Source organism: Lepidochelys olivacea (assembly GCF_965140295.1).
Source record: "Lepidochelys olivacea isolate rLepOli2 genome assembly, chromosome: 1".
In the NCBI taxonomy this organism is placed as follows: domain Eukaryota; kingdom Metazoa; phylum Chordata; order Testudines; family Cheloniidae; genus Lepidochelys; species Lepidochelys olivacea.
This window is the reverse complement of record NC_140411.1, coordinates 194,321,626-194,344,109: the sequence shown is the minus strand read 5'-3', so window position 1 is coordinate 194,344,109 and position 22,484 is coordinate 194,321,626. Positions and strand designations below refer to the sequence as shown.

At 40.6% G+C, this 22,484-nt stretch overlaps 1 long non-coding RNA gene across 1 annotated transcript in view; it reads right to left on the bottom strand.

Annotated features, from left to right (window-relative positions):
* Nucleotides 1-6,014: 6,014 nt before the first annotated feature.
* LOC311514887 overlaps nt 6,015-22,484 on the bottom strand; it is a 69,913-nt gene continuing 53,443 nt past the window's right edge. Inside the window, exons 2-3 of the long non-coding RNA XR_014709963.1 lie at nt 10,242-10,318; nt 6,015-6,084 (exon numbers count right to left, since the gene is read on the bottom strand). This is a non-coding gene — a long non-coding RNA (uncharacterized lncRNA). The remainder of the gene's footprint in view (nt 6,085-10,241; nt 10,319-22,484) is intronic.

The following is a 22,484-nucleotide window of genomic DNA, read 5'->3' as shown; positions in this document are numbered from 1 at the left end:
TGGCTGTTTTTTATATGCAAGAGTCTTGGTGGCCGGGCCAAACTGTAACTTAAATCATTCATATTTTCTTATCTGGACTTCACCCTGGCTTCTCTTTGATTGAAGTATGCTTTACTTACTATGTTAAACAGGTGTGTTAATGTGGAATAGGGGTCAAAAGCTACCCCACAGCTGGTTCATTTAGTGGTGGAACAGTGAGATCTTTTGTTACAATGCTTTCAAGGTGCTCAGATAACATGGTGATGGGAAACTTTTCAGACACTTACTTGATAGATTTTAATGGTACTGGAGGGAAAATGTTACCTAACTGTACAGTTAGTGTATATGTGCAAGGTTCTCCAAGGGGATTTCTGTATTAGTAAGTCCCTATCCTTTTAGAAATATTAGATGAAATCATAAGGCAATTCTCAACTTTTTATATTCCTCTTTTATAAACAAGCCTCTATATTGAGTTGCCAAAGAAAGTGAATGGTAATTTAGTGTTTGCAAAGGATTTTGATCGCTGCTTTCTTTCCTTTCTTTCAGGTTTGATATTAATTGACCTTTTCACAAGTGCTGCAGACAAAATATACCAATTTGAATGAAATCTGGGAATTAAATGACCAAACACATTTTTCTTGCTAGGTATTTCAAAGCAGAAAAAACATAACGCTTGCACAACATGTTCCGGTAAATGTTTGAACCACTTACATTGTACTCTAAATGTATACAGCAAAAATTCTCTCCATCTGACACAGAGAAGGTATTGTGCTTATGGTGCTCCTTCTCAGTGTGGGAAGCTTCAGCTGTTAATGAGAGTTGTGAGCCCAAAATGAGTACAGAACATGCATTGGTTTATCTGGTAGATATATCTTAATTTGTTAAACAACACTTTAAACACAAATTAGGATAAAGATGGCCCCAATGCGTCAAAGAGAAGCAGCTGCTCTGCCAAACAAAGTAACTATAACAAATGGCCTATTTTGGTATAAAGGCCTAGTTGGTCAAAGATTATCTCAGGTGAAGGGAGACTTGTAGTTGGTCACAGTTCTGATGGACAAGGTTATGGAAGCTGAGTAGCATAGGAAACATCTGAGAGCAGTGTTCCCAATGGAAAAAAAAAGAGCAGCTTGTAGTAGTATGTGGGGAGAAGCATTAAAGGTGAGCTGTGTGCATCAGAAGAGACTTTACGCTTGCCATGATTACATGGTGTGTGTATAGATAACTCTACAGGTTAAAATATCATAATTTAATCTGTCTGCTGGTAGATCTGATGGTTTTATCTGAAGAAGCACAACTGTATCTGAAAAGGTTACTGAGGAGCTGGAATGGGTAAACAGTCAGTTGTATGGAAAAGAAATATTCAAAGGTCACAAATTTGAGGATACATTTTCTGATGTCAAATACTAGCAGACAAAATTTAGCAATTCCTGAGAGGCTAGGAGCAGTCTCTGCAAAGGAAACAGTTCTTTAAGTCCAGCTGAGTGAAATCTAAATTGCCAGGAGAAGAAGATCCAATTGATGGTCCCATTTTGTCACTACATTTTTCCCCCTCCTCTTGCCTTTTGATAGTCATTGATAAGTTCAAAATTCTGGCACTTCCTCTAAAACCTTCCAAATCCCCAAGAGTTTAGCTTGAAGGAAAAATGGGCTTGCAATGTCTAGATGTTCCTGGGGATTTTTTTTCCAGCATTCTTCTTATCGGAGATGGTCAGCAAGTTAAACATGTTGATGAGTAGATTTGTTCTGAAAGGCCACAGGTGACAAACTGTCAGGAATTAACTCATGTGATTATGATCATAATCAAGCTAAAGCCACTAGCACCTGTATGTTTGGCCAGCAGGATGGGTACCTCTTCAGTTTATCTTGGCAATTCTCTTTTCTTTTATTTTTATTTAGCATGTGCATAGTTGTCTACCCAATTGACTACATCTTCAGTGGCATGATGCAGTTCTTCTAGGCCACCGCTAAACCTAGGCAACAGGCATTCGTCAGCTATGTGCATCATCGTCTGCAGTGCGCCACAGCTGCACAACGGGCTCTCACGAAGGCCCCAGCGATGCTGGTTGGCTGCCCAGAGACCTCACTCAGTCCGGAACCTGTTCAGTAGGGACCGTTGGCGATGGGGCAGGTCAAAACCAGGCGGGCGAATCATGGGGTTGGCGATGAGGGACTGGTTGGGGATATCCTTTCCTCTCGCCACAGTGTTTCCACCCTAACATCCTGGCATGGAGGATGAGACCGTAATGGGCGACGTGACCACAAACGTGCAGCTGGTAGTTTTAAAAGGTGGTCATGCAGTGGCAGGCTTGGGTTGGAGCGTACTTTTTCCAGTAACTTGCCAGTGGCAACCTCTCATCTGATAGGAGGAGGAGCAATATTGCTCAGAACTGTAAGCCATGGGAGTGGAGTCGGACGCAGGACACCGGAGATGATACGTAAGGCGGCATGTAACTGCATGTCCACCAGTTTGGTGTATGATGATCAACTCCAAACTGGTGTGCAGTACTTCACCATCAAATATGAGATGGCAAGAGCTGACGTCCGCAAAGTTGGAGCATAAGCACCCATGACGATCCTGCCAGTTTGCTAAGAAGATTGTTGCATGTCTTAGCTTTAGCTGCTGTCTTTTTCAGGTGGGCATGGTAATTCAGTGTGAGGTTTAAGGTCACACCTAGATAGACTGGTTCTACTTCGTGCTTTACCTTCTGACCATTCCGATAAACACTCAGTTCTCGCTGGGGTGATGAAGATGAAACTAACTGGAGACTGTTTTTATGATGCTTGGCTGGAGGTGCCAGTCTTACAGTAGTCAGCTAACTTTACCATGTCCTGACTTACAGTGGCATCAAGCTCGTGAAACGTCCAGGCCTGGGTACTGCAACAGATGTCATCTACATAAATGAACTTTCGTGACTCTGTTGTTGGCAGGTCACTGATGTAAAGGTTGAACAGGGTTGGAGAAAGCACAGAGCCCGGGGGTAACCCATTGCTCTGTCATCTCCAAGCACTCGTCTTCTCCCCCATATGGACTCTGAACTGCCTATCGCGGAGGAACAGTTCAACGACACCTGTGAGCCAAGGTAGCAAGACCCATGCTACCTTCATGAGCAGGCCAGTGTGGTTGGTTGCATGTGCTACGACCTTGGTGAAAGTTGGCTTGGTCAGGGCTCAAAATTCTCTTAATAAGGAAGAGTAACCACTTGCTCAGCCATTTGGTTAGGTAGGACTGTACATTACGTGGGAGTTCAATGCGTCTACTGCCCAATTCAATGTGTGTCCCTTTAAATGGCATTATATGTGACCCTATGGATATGACCTTAGGGAATTGTTTCATACACTGTACATACCTCCAGGGCCCCTTAGTGCACGACTGGCACACAGCTGAAGGTATTCTGACTGGAGCTCCCACAGCATAAGAGGTACAGCAGGGAAATGTGTAATGGCTGAATGTATTCCCTAAATTGAGATATTAGGGATGAATACTGTGTTTTAGATCTTTTTTGGAAACCCTTCAGTGGCTCTCAATCTGTTAACTCTAGTGAAAAGTACAAGCAGAGGCTGCTAGCTGTCAGGTAAGGAGGGGGAGAAGGTCACATTGTGGCTTCATCTCAACGGGAAGTTTGCTGCTTCTTAAATTGTCAGGGGAACAGCAGCAATCTCTTTCCATGGTATCCTGGATCTCCAATGAGGGAGCATGTCTCCAATGGTGTGTCCCAGGACTACTCACAAGTGGTAGAGATGTGTATGCATGGTAAGTGTTGAGCTGTATCATAGCTTACTTGTCGTGACACATTAAGGCAGCTGTCTGCTATTTGTGGGACACTGTGCATCTTCACCAAGAAAACGCTCTGGCTTCACAGTTGTGCTGGGTCTGCCTTCTTCAGTGCTGCTGGAAACACAGCTATGCACAGAAACCAATTGTTTGGCTAAAGGTGGAAAGGCTGTGTCTCATGCGTGCTGTGTTTTATGGATTCCCTTTACAAACTGAGCCCTCAGGACCACCATGAACATAAAGTCTGAGTGCACAGTGCTGTAATCAGTGACGGGCTCTCCCATCGGGGGCAGCAGGGGCACTGTAACACAAAATGTATAAATGAAAGCAGAGTAAAATTAGATTAATCCTAATTCTGTGTTCCATTTATGATGGTTAATTACATGGGGCTCCCAAGTAGTAATAGCAGGCCTGACAGAGCACTGAGGGGACACTTTGAAAATTGGCTTTAATTAACAAATACATGTGCTGCTGAGGAAAATCACAGGGTCCCCCTAGAGCTGACCACCTGCTGCTAGCAGTAGTATAAACTCACTGCAATAGCTCTCACCATTGCAATGCTGCTTCCGTTTAGTATGAAATCCACTTGCTCTAACAAGACGGCAAAACCTCCTTCCTCCAGTTGCGGGAGTTGTGGCCTACAGGCCACAACAAAGAAGCAGCAGCAGTAGGGGAAGAACAGACTCAGGAAGAGAAGAGAACCACTGTTAGGGTGATCAGGTGTCCCGATTTTATAGGCCAGTCCTGATTTTGGGGGCTTTCTTATATAGGCTCCTATTACCCCGTACCCCGTCCTGATTTTTTACACTTGCTGTCTGGTTACCCTAACCCTGTCCTTCCTGCAATCTTGGTGGTGGTGGTGAAATAAAGGAGCAATTGTTTAGAGGAAGATCTGGATAAGAATAAGTGGCATGGTGTCGCTGGGAATTAAAGATAAGGGGAGGTTAGATATAAAGATCCATGTATAAAGATCCATGTAGTGTGTGTGTGTGTGTGTATATAAAGGCACTATGGGTCATGGCTTCATGAGAACATCATCATGGAATCCTAGTGATAACTCAGCATCAGAAGATAACTCTGCCTACAGGATGTCTCACTACCACTTGTATTCATAGAGATTATGCTCAGTCTTGTCAGCAGGTGGACTTGAAACCACACTGCTGTGCTACTTTAGCCAGAGTTGATCTTCAGCTGCTGACATACTAAAACAAAGAATTAATTGCAAAGTTATGCCCAAACAGCTTTCAATCTCTTAACTACTAGAGAAATGGAGGACAACAAAATGGTCCGTTCAGATAATTACACATAATCACAGATTTAACTTCCTGGGAAATAAACTTCTTTTTCTGTTACTTTAAGAGACTAAAAATGACTGAAGTAGCACATGAGGAACAACAGAAACAACCTCTCGTGTTCCTTTGGCATTAAATGATCAAAAAAAGCACACTAGCTGAGGCTCCGTTCCTACTGTATTCATTTGCTTTCAGAATAGGAGTTTCTCAAGTTATTCCAGTACTCGGTTCATAATTAGAAAGACGTACTGGGAGAAGTGAGTACACAGTTGCTACTTGCATTAGGTTCCCTTCTTCAGAGTTGGAGGATATTTAGCTTTTTGCAGAATGGTTTATCCAAGTATGAATTGTGATTCAAGGCAGATCAACCTGACTTTTTGAGTGCCACTGAAAATAAACAACGATATACATGCTTTTGAGAACATCTATGCTTCTCCGTGCTACTAGTGAGGTGATGAGGTTGTACTTTTTCCACAAAGGACTATCGTAGCTTAATTTGATTAGGCATGGTTACTTTTTGCACCTCATAACTAGTACAACCCCAGGCTTCTTTTTCATGGCCTAAGGCTTTTTACTCCTTAATCAATAAATATATTATGCAGATGGTTTTATTTACATGCAGAGGAAAACAGCAAGTAACAAAAAAAAAAATCTGTTCATTCTTAACCCTTTAATGATGCAATAGAAAAGTTAAACTATTTACAATTGTTGCTTGATGGTTGGTATTTATTCATTTTTACTGTAGTGCTTGGAGGCTTTGGAATTTTTCTAACCAAAGAGAAACACAGAGGAAACAGAAGACCAGAAAAGGAAGAGATGTTTCCCTTTTCATGATCAGGTGATGGCCTGGCCAGTACGGTCTTCTCCAGCCTGGAGCTGAGGCTCTTGGCTTGCACAGGCAGTGGGGAGTGATAAAGTTGGAAGTCAAACGAAGAGGTGAGGTGCAGGGTATGGAACCAAGTTTTCTGCTCTCTCCTGGTGGCAAGGACTAGCAGAGATGGTCTCAGGTAAGCAGGCAAATAACAAATCCTGGATTATCTAAAATATATAGTTAAAGGTGAGCGAGATCATGGTCTATTACACAGTAAATTCATGATACCTGTTACAGCTCTACCTAGGAGCAAAAAGTAACAAAAAGAATGAACAAAGGAAATAGAATAAAATGAAGTAGAGATAAGCCCATACTAAAAAGTTAATGAGTCTTCTACTTCCTGACTCTATGGGAAGCTATCCAAGCTGTATGTAGCATTTCTTCAAAGAGTTTTCTAGTACCATGTTAAGCTCAACAAACTTAAACAGTACAAAGTCACCTTGAAAAGTGTCTTGGAAATGATGATCAAAAATCTAGTTTTCAAAACTAATTTCCCAGTGTGCCTTGGGTTCTTATTAGCATGAATTTGACCATATGATTTTTCTTGAGTTCTAGAACAATGTTTTGTAGATTAGATGTCGTCTCTCCTTTTAGATAAGCCATGTTGCTTGATCCCATTATCACAGCACTGTCATATTTAGCAAATCCCATTGAAGTTGTCTGTTTACACCAGAGCTAAGTTCAACTCTAAGAAGACATATATTTTTTTTTTTCACTGTAAAGTTACAACTGTCTTCACTGAATGCATGCAAAAAAGGAGAGGGAAAAGCTTGGTGGAGAAATGAATACACTAATATCAAATCAACAGTCCATAGTCTATCCTGATAACAAGTTGTGTTGTGTTTTTTTTAAAAAAAAGGCAAATAAAGTTTAATGACCATAATTATAAAAGATTTGTGAAATTGCAGGTTGTCAGGCAAACTCAATTACTGAGATGTAAATGTGTAACAGAGAGAACATACTGAACTGCAAATGCTAATAAGTTAGTTTCAAAATGTTACTGTAAAGGTACAAATAGGCTGCACTGCTGCATTGATATTTTGACAAGTTATTGGGAATGATGGCCTGAACCAGCTCCCATTGCTTTCAGGGATAGTTTTGCCACTTAATAATTACTATCATAGTAGCTTCTCAAGGGGTGAGAAGGGCCCATAGTATAAAGTGTATATTGTATGAACAGTACACTTTGTCTGCACCACATGCATATGTATTGAGTTCCTGCCCTGAGAACCTTAGTCTAGTAGGGATGACAGGAAGAAATGTTGAAAAAAATTATTATCCAAGATGAGGGTGTCACTGTGGTACTGATAAATGAAGTGACTTGTCCAAGGTCCCATAGAAAGTTTGAGGCAGAACCAGGAACTGAATGCTGGTCTCCTGAGTCCCCATCCAGTGCTTTAACCAGAAGATTGTACTGTCTTTGACTACAGTTGAATCAGTGGCAAGAGGTTCACACTGTGAAAGTCTATTCAATACTATTTTGTTATCTTGCACGCTATCTGTATATAATGCAGCCTAAATAAAATTATGGAACAGCAGTGCATCCTGAAAGCTCTAGGGCTTACCTGGACACACTGTACCTGGTTATGAGTTCCTCACTCAGGCCAAGCTGCCATTGACTCAAATGGCAGCCCAGCCTAATACAGCCTACTGTAAGCTGTCTCCAAATTGAACTTTATGACCCAAATTTTGCTCTAAAACAAGCAAGTGCAATTTGAAGTCCAGTGGAGTTAGACATTTATGCAGAAAGGCTGAAATTTAACACTGTTTAACATATTGGAAAATATAAATCACTGAAATATTGAACTGCTCTGCTTAATGCAGTTTTAATGGGATATGAGGGAGCTCCCACTTGGTTTAATAGTCAGGCAAGTGGCTGTGAAATAGCAATAAGACAGCAGGACAAACTACTCAAGATGCTTTGGAGTTTGAATAAACTATTTGCTGAAATTTTTTTGCTTAGCTCTACAGATAAGTCATTTGGGCGCTTATTAAAATTTTACCCATAGTCCCTACCCTGAAGAACTTAGTCTGACTGTGACATCTTTAGCAAAGTCAATGTTATCCAAGATGCCTGTAAGAATTGACAGAGCAATTAAGTATTGTTGCAACTGACTATTTCTCTCCCCCCGCCTCATTACAGCCTGGTATTTAGGAAGAATTTAATTTTGTTTCTTTCAAATCTTCAATCAGTTCAGTTGCCAGGTGTGTGCAGGATGCTTTAATTGCATCTGGAGACTGTATATTTTTCTAGATGTGAAGTGTTCAGCCAAATTACAAGTCTAAACCTTATCTGTCTGGGACTGTTTCTCATATTTCACTTTCTGTCTATTCACTGGCTTGATTATCCCCTTATTAGTCTCTCATATGAATTGTTCTTACTGTTGGAGTTGGTCATTAAATGTTTTAGGGCATGGACTGGAAAGAGCTGAATTTCCTTCAGTTCCATCTTGAGCTTTTGAGCGTGAAAATGTTAATGAGGATCAAGACAGACTGTGCTCAAGATGTTGCACTGACTGCTTTCCCATGTGACCCTGTAGCTGTAATGGTGACTTTCTCTAGATGCAATCAGGAACTGATCCTTTCTACCTTTCACTTATTCCCAGGTGCTTCTGAAGAGAGAGTTTCCACTGCAAAGACATCAGTAGTGATAAATAAACATTTGAGTGGCTGATATTAATTTTTAAGTTGCAGCACATTAAAAAAAATCAATCATCATCTCAGTCTGCATTTTGGATTCAAGCAATTAAACATGGACCATGCTGTGGTGCTCATAATCGGTGCTTATTGTGTGGAGAAGCAGAGCAGCTCCAGCATGGCTAAGGTTTCTACTGACTAGCATTACTGTGCCTTCCACCATCTAGTATTTTATTTAGAAAATGGACCTTTAAAAGATAGTTTAAAATATTTGTGTAAAATTGACCAGATGTATGTAAAATAATCCATGAAGGTTTATACTGATAATTTACATTTATTATTTTTCTTTGTAGTTATTTATTTCCCTCCCAGTGTACAGCAAACTTATTGATCTACCAGAGGCCTACATGGTCCAGGGTCTTGCCAATGGTGTATTCAGCTTTTTACCACTTCTTCTGCAGTTTAAATCCACCCATAGTCATCCTCTGGTGACATCTTTAAGTCACTACTGCTGCTAGGTCACCCATATGATGTGCAGCAAGCTCACAAGCACTATTAAAATTGGTTGCCAGTCACAGCAGAAGAGACATGTAATTAAAGGGCTGGAGTCTGAGCTACCGTCTCCCGCTATGTGGTGTCCCCTTTTGATCAGCGTTGATGTTCATTAGTGAGCTGTTGTGGGGGAAGCTTGTGCTGCTCAGGCTACATGTGCTCTGTAGGTAAACAAGGTTGGAATCCTCTGTTGGATTTATGTGAAGATCTAAATTCCAAGCTTTTGGTTAAGTTTGGAAATTAAGACCAATGCTGCCATTCGATATTGGTGTAAGGTTACCATGCTAAAATAAACTATCTACTCAATGGAAAAAACAAACAGAAAACAAGTATGTTGGTCCTTGAGCTTTGTAGTTGTTAAAATGATAACACAATTATCTAAATATAAACACATAAAGTCACTGTTGATAAAATTGTGGATGACACCAAAAATCGTTGGTCGTAAATAATGACTGGGCTCTCATACACAGAACATATCAACAGTCAAACAAAAAGGAGATCAACCAGACAGAGATTAACAAGTATTAGAGCACCCAACCTGGCCAGAAGTCTCAAAATTTTACTAAACTGATATTGAGTAATTACCAAATGACCATTTTAGAAGATTATTAAATGTCTAAAATACATAGCAACAAGTACCGCTAATAAAGAACAGATATAAAACAACAGCAGCCGTAATTACACAGCAGAATGATTAAACAGCATGAAGCAATGACCATTCTAATCTGTTTTATAAAATGAAATCGAAGTTTGAACAATAAAAAAAAAATCAATTAGTGAGCAAGGAAGCTGAAAAAAAATAAATTTATACCAAGTGATAAATCAATCACAAGTAATTGTGGAAACCACTCCAACGTGTCTTGTTTTGATGACACCAGTTATTATATTATAAGTACAGGAACAACTCTCTATTTCTTAATATGTATAGGACTATACCAGAAAACCAAGAGAAAGCTTTGGAGGTTTGAAGAATCTTTGGCCCAGACTGGAAAATTTAAAATAACATTGAAATTCAGAGGCCTGTTTTGAAGATGTTTGCTCATAATGCTTACTAACACCAGAGATTATTTAGATACGACTTTCTGTTCTACTTCTAACCAGTTATGCCTTTTTGTTTGTTTTACATCTCACTCACCTGGGAAAGAGGAATTATACAAGTCAGTTTCCCATTCAGACTGTAGCACGAAACAGCCATGTTTGGAATTCAGACAGCTGAAGGAGAAAATTTAAAATTAGAGTTAAAAAAAAAAAAATCCTGAAAAATTTGCCAGAATATTTTAAGATTTTGATCCCAGCACCCAACCCCCATCAAGTGAACTTGTGCTTAGGTCTGCTTATTCATTGTGGGGTGGGGGTGATTGGATCCCTGGGGTACAATCTGGAACTGTGAAACTGCTGAGCCCCTTTAACTCTCCAGCCTGGGCTGTCTCTCATGATGCTTTGCTAATGAAAAGTAGGTAACCTCTCCAGATGCTGTGGTCACACAGTCAACAACAACATGCAAGGACACACCCAGCTAAATTGCATAAATGCAGTCTAAGCCATTTGTGAACCATACACAGGGAAACACCAGCAAATCCCCCCAGTCTTGCACCCCAGAAATGCACCATCTTACACTGCTCAAGACTTTCTCTTGCAAGCTCATTCATTCCCCACTTCATCAAAGGATAGTGGACATGCACCAGTCTTTGTAATCTGTGCAGATTCCCCAAGCACTTTAGACAAACTCACTGGTAAGGATAAAATATTAAAATAAGTTTATTAACTACAAAAGAGAGAATTTAAGTGATTATAAGTGATAGTTACCTAGGAAAATAAAAAGTAAACACACTTTCTAAATCCTAAACGGTATCAGACTGAGTTAATTTGAATCAAACAGATTTTCTCACCCCACTAGATGTAGCCAGCAGGTTATAGTTCTTAATATGCAGGCTGAATTCCCTTCTGAGCTGGGGACCAATCTCCCCTTTTCAAGTCTCTGTCTTCCTAGTGTTCTTGTTGCCCTCATGATACAAGGCGGAGGAGAGAGGTGATCTCATGGTGCTACTGTCCCTTATTTTATATTCTCAGTTCATATCTCTGGAAAAATACTGGCCCTGCCATGTCCTGGTGGGCCTTGCTGAGTCACAGAGTTGAGGAAGCCCATTGTGTGGTGCTTGTGCAGCTGTCTATTACTGAATTGTAAATCTCTTGTGGCACCTCAGAGACTAACCAATTTATTTGAGCATGAGCTTTCGTGAGCTACAGCTTACTTCATCATGTGCATCGGATGGTGCCACAAGTCCTCCTTTTCTTTTTGCGAATACAGACTAACACGACTGTTACTCTGAAACCTGTATATCTCTTGTTTACAATTCCCCTTCTGGTCAATGGTTGGTGATGATCGTTTGATGCCTGACTGGGTGGGGTCACCTCCTTTGTTGCCACTGGAGAGCCAGCTGTGGGCGTCTCCCAGACTCATAACATATTTCAATAACAACCATCTAGCAAAATCTCATAACTTCATACTATATACATATTTTGACAGAACAATGAGTTTCAGCAGATCATGACCTTTTGTATGATACCTTACCAGGCATTCTTTGTATGAAATAGCATAACCATATGCAAATGATGAATATGGGAGTTGGCAGGGTGCTACTTTGAGGTATGGTGTGTCTCACGGGTGTGTGTTTTTCAGAACAGAAGCGACCGTTTGGTCATCTAATCTATTCTCCTGTATATCACAGGTCACTAAACTTCACCCATTTACTGTGTATTGAGCCAAACAGTTTGTGTTTGGCTAAAGCTCATATTCCAGAATGACATGCAGTTTAGATTTGAAGACATTAGGAGATGGAGAATCCACTGCTTCCTTTGGTAGTTAGTTGCAGTGGGTCTCTTTCATACATGCTAAGAAGCTGAAGTTTCCTGATGCTCCCTGCTATCCCTATCAACCACTGCTCTAGGTTGTGTCATGAGTTTTATTCACTTTCTTTTTTTGTGGGGGTGACTACAGCTGGGCCAAGAACATGATTGTATTTTGAGGAGGATTTGGAAATTTGATTTAGTTCTAAAAAAGGGAATGGAGTCCTGACTTTAAGGCAAGCTGCCTGGTGGGCTAACCTCGAAGCCCCGGGGTCCCCAGCCCTGGGGCCATCTGCCCAGCAGGCAGGTTTCTTCAGCCAGGGTTCTGTCAGACCTTCAGCGAAATCTCACAGTCTCTGTGGAATGTTTCAATTTTGCAGAATTGGCAAATTCTGACTAAAGACTGTTTTGTCAGGATTTTTGGGACCTGCTCTACTGGTGATATTTGGTGGTGCCAAAGGGTCAACACAGAACTCGGGTCCATTGTGCTAGGGACTGTACCAAGATCGAGTGAGGGACAATGAATAAAGGGGGGTTGGGGGGAATAAGTGAAATAGTGCAGGGGAGAAGAGAGGACAGGAGCCTAGAGGGCTGGCAGACTGAAGCTGAGGTGAAGCAGCTTGAGGAAAGAATGGGGGAGGGGGCTGGAGCAAAGAGCCAGTCAGCCTAAGGAAAAGAATGTCAGCAGGAAAACTATAGAAGCTAGCTTGGTGACACATTTACTGTCCCACAGCCCCTGCTTAAACTGCTGCTGCAGCTGCTCCCCTCTGCTCAAGTCTCCCACTACTGCCTCCTTGCAATGCCTTTCCCCAAGACAATAGGATGGGTGGAGAGAGAGGGCCCGGTGTGGACCCTTGTGCCACCACAGTAAGGGGCTCTTCCCTGTGTGGCTCCAGGTTTGGGGGATGCTGCGGAGAGGAGGGAGGGGTATCTCTGGCTGAGCCCGCATTTTGTTCCTTCCCTATCCCTCTGAGCAGCAATTCCTGCTTACATTGCTTTTGAAGTTGCTCTGTGGGCTTCAGTTTTTTATAACACTTAGCTGTGTATATATAGGTCTTCCTCTGAATCTGTGATTACTTTCTAAAAGTCTGAACAAACTTGTATTTTGACTTTTCTAATTGATTTTATATCTTCCCCAAAATCACATGGCTGGGATGAGTGCCACATGAATCCTTGTGACCTTGTCAAAGAGGGGAGGGGAAAGGGTCTCTGTTGCGGAGTTTGGGGTCCCAGAGGCTCTGGGCAGCAGGATTGTTCCAGCTATGTCTCGACCCTGCCTGCACCCATCTGTAACCACCATTCCGAGTGTTGCAGATGGGGACCTGTACTCTCCACAGCCTGGTAACCCTGTGAATCCCTGAACTGCATTTGGTAGCCCCACTTGTAAATATCGGGGAGGGGTCTTGATGTGACGACTTCTAATTACTGCCATGAGTCAATGCTGATGAGTCAAAAAGAGAATGGGGGCGGGGGAGAGAGACTTCAGCAATCCACAGGGGTAGCATTTGGGCCTTGTCTAATCTAATTATTACCGTTCTTAAAGGGAAATTGAAAACCACCCATGAATGATAGATACTTGAACTCCATCTGACCTCATTCAGTTCATTCGCTTCAAAAGAGGGTGGTCTCCACAAAGAGATGGTTTTCTGACACTCCACACTCCATCTACAAGAACAACTGATGAGACTAAAGAGGAGGTTGGGGAATAGGTTCCTTTATGTACAAATAAATAACTTCAAGTTTAAGCTCACCACAAAAATGTCTTTGGAAAGCATAGACTGAAGAATCTTTTTGGAAACCAATTACTTGCTTAAAGAGCAAGGACCTGTAAGTAAATAATTGGTTTCAATAAAACTTTTCTGAATTGTCTTTTTCAAGGCATTTTTGTGGCGATTCTGAAGTTGGTGGTTTATGATTCACTACGTAATTATGAGAGGTGCTTTTTCCTTTGAGAATCCTCACAATACCCCAGGGACAGCTAACTTGTCACATGTCAATTTCTTTCAGGGTTTTATGTTTTTTCCTTTCCTCTATATTTTAGATGCACGATTTGTTTTGTTCCTGTACTGTAGAGCTTTTAGTCATCTGAAAAGTTATGGGAGGGAAAAAACTCCCGCTTACAATTTTTAACGGAATGTCTGATGATCCAATTCTTATTAAGAATCATATTATTTCTTGATAAAATTGTACATCAGGTGTGTTACTGATCATGCCTAATCTGTCAGTAACTCCTGCTTCATAGACGAAATGAACCATTTTGTGATGATCTCTATTTAGTGATGTGGCGGGGGAACTCACTTGTACTGGAGTGGTAGCATGGAAGTAGAAAAGCTAAAGGCCCCCAACGGATGAATAATTAAGCTCATACACTGAGGTCTCTGGCAGGACAATAGAATAAGATGAAATGCATGACTGGAATAATTTTTAAATACTGGTTAAAAATGCCCCATGAGACATGATGGATGAACTACTCTAGAGAGGGTGGGAATATTCTGGTTACTAGTCAGACTAGATAGGTGGCCTAAACCATGCAAAGGAAAGGGATAGGGCCAGAATCTATAGGATTGTGTTGAATAAACTTGGTTTCTAAATAAAATGCTCTTCATTTTAAGAAGGTATTTTTGAAGCAAATTGAACATAGCATGTTCTGAAAGGGGAAAGAGCCATCTGACATCTGAGAGGCAGGCAAGGAGCAAAAGGTCCCTTCTTGATCAAGGTGGCATTAAGCAGAGAATCTCCGATCTGGACTGTCATCACTAAAGGTGAGTGTAAATGGTGTGTTCTGTTTGATATCAGTGCTGAGATGACAAAGATGTCAATTATAAAGATTGTGATGGGAAATTGTTTGTGATGTGGGCATATTAAAATGATCCACTTCCAGTTCATTTCTTGTTCCTTAGGTGACCTTCAAATGTCATTGTCAAGCAGTCACTATGCCAGATAGACAGGAGTTGAAATGGGGACCTAAAGCTCACAGGCTCCAAGATACCCTATTATTCATCTCCTGAGACATTTACTCCACTGGGGGACAAATCACTTATGATATTTTCTGATTAAGCATTTCTTTCAAGTCAAGCTCTTTGACTAAGGAAAAGGATGATATAAACATTAGAGCTGGTTTAAAACAAAAAAAATTCCTATCCCATAAGAATTTTGAGATTTCATTTTGTGCCAAATCAAGATGAAAAATTGCAATCTCAGAATTTCTCGTGAAATACTCCAGAATATTGTCTTTTAACCTTACCAAAACATTTAAACTGTTATAAAATACAAAAAAAAAATAAAAAAGTTGAATTGTTTTGATAATTTCCCATTGAAAATGTTAATGAAATCAATACATTACCATGAACCATTTGAATTACTCAAATGAGCATTGTCCCCCTCACCCCCCCCAGACAAATACTTTTTCAGAAAATTTTTGACCAGCTCTACTAAAAATGTTACCTCTCTGCTAAATTTAATGATCTCCGCCTGGGACTTCAGGCTCACTTTCATGACTTTTTTTGTTATTTTTGACTTATGTTAACACTGTACAGCCAACATGGTTTACAGAGAAGAAGCTGGATTATTTCCTGGCTCATAGTTAATAATCCTGTAAGTGATGCAAGTACCAAGCGTAGAATCTATCGGGGCTGTTGATGAGCAAGAAAACACACCTGGACTGTAAGATTCCATTTTGATTTTGTAGCAGTTAGTCATTCACTTACCTATGAATTGAGTGTATTTGATTTTGAAGTCGCTGAAATGAAATAAACACAGAACCCTAGGATGCCACTTTAGTGAGTCAGTTTTCAGAGAAGAACCACACTTTATGCTGCAGAGTTCCATTGATTTACATGCATTTTCTTGTCGCATGCTTTGGCAAAATGTATCTGCATGCAGCTCTTACCATCAACAAATACCATTTTACTTGCAAACGAGCTGCTTGGGGGGTTTTCTCTGAGTAAAAACACATTTAAATTTTACTGATCTTGAGTTGGCACTATCCCCGCTTTGAGCAATGCACTTCCTCACTCTGGTCCATTCTGTGCCATTACTTTTGCCTTGCACACTGAAGCTGTTCAGTATGTTAGCTTTTACAATATACCAAGCAATGAAAACGAAACACTTACTTATTTTTGCAATTTCCAAATAAATGTCTTAAAGGGCTCTCAAATACATCTACACTTTCTGATTTAAGAAACTGATCTTTTCAACAATGTAATAGTGGACACTTTTCTCTTGCTTTAGGCTCCTTGTAATGATCACCTTTTAAAGAAAATTGTGAACATTGTCTTTTTCCAATGCAGGCCTCTTATTCATAATGAGTTTAAATAGAAGCAGCATAAACCCATCTGGAAATAAAATTATGCACTGAGTTCACTAAAAAAAGGTAATTACATTATAATCAAGCTGTCACTTTCTGAGATAGTGGGAGATGAAGCACACCATAAGCTGACAAGAGAAAGGAATGGTTTGTTCTTACAAATATCCTCCATGGAACAATGCCATGAAAAATCTCTGTGAATAATATACTGTGGAACAGGGAAATCTCTAGGAACAGTAATGGAGCTAGGTGTCAGACAGAGATCAATACATTCACATATTGGAGCCTTAACAGTCACACAAAGGGCAACTATTTGACTGACTGACAGCCCAAAGGTATTCTGGTAAGGCATGAAGTTTGTCACAGAGAACTGCAAATGGGAAATCACAAATTTGTGCATCAAGTTACACAAAAAGAGATGTGATGAGATATCCCCCAGCTGTTCCACCTATCAGTCAGTCCTTGGGCTCCATTCATCATCTTCTCCCTGCCTTCCCTTCACCCTGACAATTCCTTGTACTAATAAGCCACCACCTTATCCATGTTCTCCTACAGACTCTTCACAGATGTGAGCCAGAAATCATAAAAAATAAAAACAGAATGTTTTATTTTTCCTTTTGCTGTGGCCCTCTCAGTGAATTCCATCTCTCATTTGTCTCTGACTGGAAGTTCGGATTTGGGGCAGAGGCCAATTCTCAAAATAGTCCATAACTTGGTAGTGAGGACACTCACCTGGCATCTGGGTTCAAGTCTCTGGTCCAGAGTGAGGACTTGAACCAAAGTCTTCTACGTCCTAGGTGAATGCCTTAACCACCTATGTTCCCTTGTGAATCTAGACTGAAAAATTGAAATGTTTCATTTTGATTTTGAAATGAACCATTTTGACACTTAACCATTTTACCTTTTTTTTGACCAAAATAATACACTAGAAGCAACACACATTTGCAAAACTTGGGTGATCCAAATCTGCTTTCTTTAGCAAATTTGGCCAGTCAGAGCTTTTGTCTCATTGAGCCCCATGATGGGTTGTCACCCCTAGGGTGCAGTCTGGGAGCTGTGGGAACCATTCTGCCCCTCTAAGGCACACAGCTGGGCTGACCCTGCTCTACTGGAGACTTACAAACAGCCTTACCAGGGCCTATCACCCAACACGACAGCAGGTGGCACCACTCACCCAAACTGAGCTCCCTGAGTGCAAACAGCAGACACCAGCCAATTTCCCAGCTCCCCGGGCATGCACGCCTCACTGGAGTATAAACCCAAAATTATGCTGAATTGCACTGCACAGGGATCTGTACAATGTAAGATCATAAATAGTTCACACCTCTCTCAATGTGGAGAGGAATATGCAACTAGCCTGTGTTAACCAAGCTGAGATTTTTTTTCCCCAGACACTTCACTCAAAGGCACACTGGTTTAGATAAAGCAAAAACCAAGTTTATTAACAACAAAAGATAGATTTTAAGTGATAGCAAGCAGATCAAAGCAGATTACCTAGTAAATAAACAAAACCACAAACTAAGATTAAAATACTAGAAAGATTTTATATGAATTAACAATCTCTCACCCTGGCCGATGATACAAGCAGTCAACCAGGTTTCCTTTTAGCCTGGGACCAGCACTTTCCCTAGTTCTGTCTTTGTTCCTTAGGTTTTTCCAGGAGTGTCCTTGTATGGGGAGTGAGGCCACTGGATGTTGTCACACCCCACCTTATATAGCTTCAGCCTATGGCCGGAACCCTTTGTTCCAAACTCAGTTCTCACCCAGTTTGTGAAAAAATATAAGTACCCAAAATGGAGTCCAGTATCCTGTGGGAGTGTGCTAATAAAGTTTGCGGATGATACAAAGTTGGGAGGTATTGCCAATTTAGAGAAGGACAAGGATACCCTACAGGAGGATCTGGATGACCTTGTAAACTGGAGTAATAGTAATAGAATGAAATTTAATAGTGAGAATTGTAAGGTCATGCATTTAGGGATTAATAACAAGAATTTTAGTTATAAGCTAGGGACGCATCAATTAGAAGTAACGGAGGAGGAAAAGGACCTTGGAGTATTGGTTGATCATAGGATGACTATGAGCCATCAATGTGATATGGCTGTGAAAAAAGCTAATGCGGTCTTGGGATGCATCAGGAGAGCTATTTCCAGTAGGGATAAGGAGGTTTTAGTACTGTTATGCAAGGCACTGGTGAGACCTCACCTGGAATACTGTGTGCAGTTCTGGTCTCCCATGTTTAAGAAGGATGAATTCAAACTGGAACAGGTACAGAGAAGGGCTACTAGGATGATCCGAAGAATGGAAAAGTTGTCTTATGAAAGGAGACTCAGGGAGCTTGGCTTGTTTAGCCTAACTAAAAGAAGGTTGAGGGGAGATATGATTGCTCTCTATAAATATATCAGAGGGATAAATACTGGAGAGGGAGAGGAATTATTTAAGCTCAGTACCAATGTGGACACAAGAACAAATGGATATAAACTGGCCACTAGGAAATTTAGACTAGAAATTAGACGAAGATTTTTAACCATCAGAGGAGTGAAGTTTTGGAATAGCCTTCCAAGGGAAGCAGTGGGGGCAAAAGATCTATCTGGCTTTAAGATTAAACTCGATAAGTTTATGGAGGAGATGGTATGATGGGATAACATGGTTTTGGTAATTAAATATTTATGGTAAATAGGCCCAATGGCCTGTGATGGGCTATTAGATGGAGTGAGATCCGAGTTACCCAGGAAAGAATTTTCTGTAGTATCTGGCTGATGAATCTTGCCCATATGCTCAGGGTTTAGCTGATCGCCATATTTGGGGTCGGGAAGGAATTTTACTCCAGGGCAGATTGGAAGAGGCCCTGGAGGTTTTTCGCCTTCCTCTGTAGCATGGGGCATGGGTCACTTGCTGGAGGATTCTCTGCTCCTTGAAGTCTTTAAACTACGATTTGAGGACTTCAATAGCACAGATATAGGTGAGAGGTTTTTCGCAGGAGTGGGTGGGTGAAATTCTGTGGCCTGCGTTGGGCAGGAGGTCAGACTAGATGATCATAACGGTCCCTTCTGACCTAAATATCTATGAATCTATGTGGTCTGGTCACATGACCTGAGTCATAGCAGCCATTACTTTACAGGCTGCTGAAATGTTACAGGAAGGCTAAACTCATCCATAGCCCATTGTCTTTGTTGATGAGCATTGTCTGGCTTCTTCATTTTTGTACCTGAAAGGCTAGCTGTGGATGTTTTCCAGAGTAAGCACATTTGAAATACAGATACCTAGTCAATATTCCTAACTTCAGATACAAAAAATGATACATGCATACAAATAGCATAATCATATTCAGCAAATCAGAACTTTTCTAATGACACCTTACATGATTCATCTTGTACCAAATGCATCATAATTATGCCATAATCATATTATAACAACATCACTATGACAAATACACGGTGTAGTGTCACAAGCTCACATACCCTTAAATAATTCTACTAGCCACATGCCTGTATGAGTAATTTTTTTTTAAACTAAAAAAATCTTTTCTTTCAATGGTCTAGGTAAAGAATGGTCAGGTAGAGTTTTTTGTCTTGGTGCTATGTTTTCAAGACAATTGAGCAAAGCTGGTGTGGCCTGTCAAGCATAATATTAAATGGTCATTTGCAATGAATGATGCAGCTGTTGAAATGCCTTGGGTAGGCTTATCAGCAATATTGTTACCCCTTGCTTAGCGTGAATTCAGATTTACTTTCTTAATTACCTTTTGGTTGTACGTAGAGTTATTTTAGAAGGCACTGAATAGTGCAATGTCTTGGATGTGCAGTGCTTCAGGGGGTTGTGCTCCTTAATGGATTTGAATGCTTCATAAAGGAGGATTACTACAGATTGTGTATTCTCACTGGAGCCCTATCTTTTTCTGCCTCTTATGGCTATCCTCAAGTTGACCTCCTGTTTTAACAGATGCTGTGGAATAGACTTTTAAGGCTGGCAGGTGGTGCTCTCTCTTTAAAGTCCCTAAGCAGCTGGGACTTGTGTAACATTATAGAAGCCTGATGTGGTTGTGGAATGCATAAGATTCATTAGTAAATGGCTCCACATAGACAATTTAATTTAGAAAAGGGAATGTACCATCCATTTTTTAAACTTAGTTCTGGAACTGCTACACCCCAGAAAGAACAAAGGAACTGAAAGCCATAACTATTAAGTCCTGATGTAATTTTTAAAGCCAACAAAGAGCTTCTGAGACTGGTTGGAAGAAGCGAAAATACAGACATCTCTCCCTATTATTTACTTTTCCTTACACACACACACACACACTCTCTCTCTCTCTCTCTCTCTCTGCCACAGTGGTTCAATTATTTGAGTCTTGATACTTGGCACTTGTGGGGCTAAATAACAGAATTTATTTACCTGCTGCAGCAGACATCTAGTGACCTACATAACTGTTCATGATTAATGATGAGCAAGAAAGGTAAAATGTTAATCAGATTTTTTAAAAACATGAATTCTGTAAGTGGCAGCAGTGTTGGTTTTTTTTAAAATGAAGCATGAAAAGATGCACTGGCCCAGCCTGACTTAAAACAATGCACAGATGGGTGTCTGATTGACATGTTAAGTAGCTGTCCCATTATAGACAAAAAGTGAGAGTGGCAAATGTTTGAAATATGTTACTTAAAGTTAATAGTTGTTGGGGGAATAAGGAGGAATTGAGCAGAATTTGTTAGCCGTTCCTTCAGGTCTTTGTAGAATTCTTGGAGGCCCTTTCAAATGGAAGCAGAAGGTGGGGCAGGTAGAGGCCACGTGTGTGAGTAGGTTGGTTATGCAGAAATCATCAGGCTTGATTCTGCAGGAGTGTTGTACAAGGGTTTTGTTTGTTTTGTACCATGTGAGTTTGCACAAACCCAGAGCTTCAAAGAAAAAGTGAAGCTGCCAGATTCTGAGTTTTGAGTGACACCCCCAAAACTGATTTTTTGCTGCAAATCTGTAAACTGGAGTGCATCTTTGTAAGGTCTGTGAAGCTCCATGAACCTATCACTACACCCAGGGTAGTGTGGCAATGAAATCTAAAACCCAGGTGAGTTGCATTTTTATTTAAAAATGTCTACACTGCTTTTCTGGTATATAGAACTTTAGTGAATATACATGATTCTCTGTACCAGTTAGCTGGTTTGGAATCTTCCATTGCAATGGATGGAATCTAGGCTAAGAATCATATTTCAGTGCTATGCTAGACACTTAAAGAATCATTAAAGATTTCCACCTGTTTAGTTGTAAGAACTGTATAAGGTTGCGACTAATTTACTATTGGAGTAAATAACAATTCTTTGAAACTGTTCTGGCTACAAACAAGAAATGTTTGGGGATTGGGGAGAACCATGAGGAAATACATTACATTTGTAAGTGGCACAAAAAAATGCTAAAAAATAGACCAGACACACTCTTGCGGTGTCAGAGTAGATTATTATGTTCTGTGTTTGTACTTCACCTAGCACAATGGAGTCCTGGTCATGACTAGGGTCCTTAGGTGCTATGGTAATGCAAATAATAAATAATTATTATTATTAGAGGATCAAGGGGGAGGGGACAGTAGCCCAAAGATGCCACAGCTTCTGTTGTGTTGGGAGAAAGGTGTTGTGATGCTATATGGAATACGGCTGACCATTTAGAATATTATTGATACCAATATTACAAAGTTGCAATAAATCTTACAAAATATGTCATGCACGGTATCAGTGGAAAAGTTAGGATTTGCTAAATATGATCATCTTGTTTATATGTTTTTATCATCTTTGTATCATGAGTTATAAGTATGTGTGGTATATTTGTATCTCAAACCTGTGCTATGTTTCTGGGTTACACCCCCAGACAGATTTCACATTGGCTCTAGCCAGCCTGCTTGATGGCCTATCAAGGGCAATCAGCGGTACAATTAACCCATTGAGTGAAGCCGGGGCTATGCCTCTGAGTCAGCAGGACATGTAGGGACATGCCTGTGGACAGGGGACTCCAAGTATTTTTCCATACCCATGTGCTGTGAGCTTGTGTTTGGGACAAAGGATATAAAAAGGCAACTACATCATCTCCATTTTGTTTTCACTCCTGCTTCTCCCATACTGGTAAGTCTTCTGTGTTACTTTCACCACTGCTGGTGAATCTAAGGGTATGTCTTCACTACCTGCCGGATTGACAGGCAGCGATTGAGCCATTAGAGATTGATTTATCGTGTCTAGCCTAGACACGATAAAT